The 3,683-nt window shown below is 44.6% G+C and overlaps 1 pseudogene; it reads right to left on the bottom strand.

Annotated features, from left to right (window-relative positions):
- Window positions 1-1,378: 1,378 nt before the first annotated feature.
- LOC148029435 (importin subunit alpha-1 pseudogene) lies at window positions 1,379-2,140 on the bottom strand (annotated as a pseudogene).
- Between the last annotated feature and the right edge of the window lie 1,543 nt (window positions 2,141-3,683).

The following is a 3,683-nucleotide window of genomic DNA, read 5'->3' on the forward strand; positions in this document are numbered from 1 at the left end:
GCTTTCTTGGGAGTTTACACAACTATGGCTGGAGGTATTTTGGTGAAGAGAGAGCAAAATCGATGTCTTGTCTCATCTTCCTCCATTTCTTTAGGTTCCAAGAGCTCGAGCTTCTCAAGGACCTTCAAAGCATGAGTCATATCCTCTTTCTCTAGTAGCAAATGCATGAGAACCTCAAAAGCTTCCACTTCTTCGCCTTCTACACATTCAAATTCTTGGGAACGGTTACTTTATCGGAAGGATCTTCTGCATACTTCAATGGAAACCTATCTGCGCTTTGTGAGGCTGGCAAGTCAGCCTGGTGAACTTTCGCACTGCCATTGCCCTTGCCAGAGAATGATGGCCTTGTGGAATTGATAGAACTCCATATCTCTGTATCAGAGGAATGCTCTTTTTCAGAGGAGGTTGGCCCTATTCTTTCCCTCCGTTGCCGTCGAAAAAAACTCTCTACCTATGCACCTTGCCCGCTCATGCAATAAATCATACTCAGGAATGCTCGACGTGTCCCCATTGTCATAATGTTGGCCCTTGGACTTCCGACCATCAACAACGTTCTCTTTTGTATCTGTGAGTGCACCAGATATAGGTTTTGAAAGTGATGATACTAGAGAGAGCTGTGTATTAGACCTCGATGTCTTTCCTTTGCTAGTAATAGCTGGTTTATCTGGGGACACAAAACTTCCTTGAAGCCCTGCTATAGGAACTGATTTTCTTTCCAAGTTTGGTGAAGGTTCTACATGTCCAAGAATTGAGATTATTTCTCTGTGATGCATCACAACCGAATTTTCTGCAAAACTTGCTCTCAACGATGTAGGGACAGAATTGCCAGGATCAACCCCATTTGTGAATCCAAGAGCTCCAGAGATAACAGAAAGTGACTATTGTAGAGTATGCAATTGCTGTATCACAGTTCAAGCAAATTGGATGATGCCGCCGTCTGATAATCCGCCTCCCTCTTCTCCTCCTCCTCTTGCTGTGCACGTCCTTCCTCCATGACCTTCTCTGTAGATGTTGCTTTTAATCTCCTTAATGCTTGCAGCACCGTTTCTCTTGGTTGAAGAGCCATCCAACCTATTGTTTTCCGACAGCGAGAGAGAGATTGCAAGCGCAACATCAAGATCATCATCATCATAAGCCTCATCATACGAGGTGTGGCAATCCTCGAAATTATCTCTAGCCACAATCCTTGCTGATCGTCTCAACTGTGTTCTGCTGACAGACCTAGGGGCAACCAGTATATCCTCCTGATCTCCTCTGCTCAGCAGCAGCCCTCCTCCTCCTCCCTTTACCAACTGACCTATCACTCCTTGCATTTCTGGTCCGAGAAGCTGGCGAAGTTTGATCGTTAAGGGTTCTTGCGGTTGGGAGGGCGGCGGAGTTATTCTTTTTCTGCATCCAATACATCATTTGGAAGGCATGTTCCATTCAACTGCTCAGCCTGGATTCGTCTGACAGCACGTAATAGCAACTCAACAAGTCTACCGCAAACCCCCGAGTCTATCACGGCCTGGATTTTGTCATTTGTGCCATCCGAAAGATAAGAAAGAGCCCAGCAAGCATCAATCAACACATCTTCATCAGATGAATGTATTAAACGCTCAAGGGCTGGAAGTGCAACTTTTGTCAGTTCAAACGATGGGGGAGGTTTTCCACGACAAAAGTTAGAAAGGGTCCATGTTGCATTTCTAAGCATCGAAAGCTTGGCAGTTTCATTCAGTTGGTTAAGAAGAGGTTGCATAGCACCGTGACTAAGAACCAGATCTCTGCAAGTTGGAGAATCACCAGCATCTCTGCAAGTTGGAGAATCACCAGCCACATTCCCGAGAGGCCAAACAGCCTGCTCTCTGACATCATCACCAGGAGAACTGAGCAGTTGCACAAAAATGGGGACTGCTCCGTGATCTATGACCACCCTGGTATGCTCTGAAGTCCCAGAGGCAATGTTGGTCAATGCCCACGCTGCTTCAAACTGCAACTCTGGGAAATTGCTTTGAAGAAGAAACTCAACAAAGCGAGGAACCACCCCAGCAGCAATGACTTCCTGAATTGGAGGACTGCGCTCAATGGATAGAAGCTTCCTAAACTGATAGGTGGCTTCCAATTGTGAATGTGGATCTTCTGACCAGGCTCCGGTAATCATGGCAGCTGTAAGCACCTTGCATACAAGCAAGAACAGCCTGAAGGTCACCTGCATCAAGGAAACCCTGTCGCCACTTTGAGTTGTGTGCAGACATATAGCCAATCACTAGGCAAACATGTGCTTGCATCTCAGCAAAGGAAGTATGACTGTGAAATTTAGTCTTCAGCTTTCTAAGAACTTCAACAGCAAAGGAAGGTCCAGTTCAGCTTTCTAAGAACTTCAACAGCAAAGGAAGGCCCACCACATCCTGGGCTAGCAATTAGCCAAGTCAAAGAGCGGCCTGTTTGGCCCTTGCCACCAAACACTAGTCTCTCAAGTTGAGGCATCCACTTGGATTTACTAAGCATTTTTGCATCTCCTCCAGTAGCTGCCAGATTGCTAAGACTGGTGTCACTTCCAGTGATATCTGTATTTTGATGAAGCTCCAGATCCCTCCTTAAAAATCTGAGAAAGCCCTACTACAACAGAGCCAGAAGATGCCCCACTCTTTTTCTTTTTGCTTCCTTTACCCCCAGTGCTTGGACTGTTCCTCTAGACAGTAGCATTCCAAAGGTCATCAAAGTTTGCCTGCAACTCTTGCAACAGCTGTATGCAAAAAGGAAGCTCTCTTTTAAAGGCTTATATCTTCTTGCGCTCCTCCTCCAAGGCCCTGAGGTAAACCTTAAGCTTGCGTACCCGTTCCAAGTGATTCTCACTGAAGCAGGCATTCCGAAGGCCATTGAACACTATGGCAGGCCGAGGCCTACATTCAAGCATGAGCCTTGTGGGCGATCCCATAACGCCTTATCCACCTCGAATGATCTGGAACTCTAGGATTGATAGTTTTGGACAGCACTAAAAGTGTTCAAAAATTTTGAAGAATTTCATGGGGCTCAGCAATGATCTATTTGATAAATCTTGTACCACTTGACATCTCTTCATCAACCTATTGTCTATAGAAGATCGATGGAGCATTCTCAAGGGTACTGGGTATTGACTCAAGTTGGATAACAAGTACTCAAAACACTTGGAACAGGGTCAAAACAGGGTGCAGTCCAAACAGGGACAGATTTGGAAAAGTTGCTACAGAAATTAGTAGCATCATTCTAACAACAAAGAGACAAGTGGAAGTGATACTAGTTATCATAAGTTTCGAGTGGAGCCATTAAACACCTCATTTGGATCAGTATTCTTCAAGATATGGCCAAAACAGTGCATAGGGATAATCACAACAGCATGGTTACAGTGAACAGTTTGGTCAGAGATGTAAGGGAAATGAAGTTGAAAGTTAAAGAGTTTGTATCCATCATTGATAGGAGCATTGCAGAAGTGTCAAATGTTCAACATGATGCTTATACATATGGTATATCTCATGAAAGAGAGAATGGCACTAATGCTTATGGATGTGTTTCCCATGATGCTCCAGTTCATGGATATAGTGACTATGGATCTTTTTTTTTTCTTCAAATGGGCAAAGTCTTAGAAGTTCTTTTGGGCAATATGGATGCCATACCTCATGCCAAGATGATCAAGGTGATCCTTATCCAAATGGTTTTGGCCAACA

This window comes from Lygodium microphyllum, chromosome 11, assembly GCF_053477565.2.
Source record: "Lygodium microphyllum isolate KBCC chromosome 11, Lygodium_microphyllum_v1.1.10, whole genome shotgun sequence".
NCBI lineage: Eukaryota > Viridiplantae > Streptophyta > Polypodiopsida > Schizaeales > Lygodiaceae > Lygodium > Lygodium microphyllum.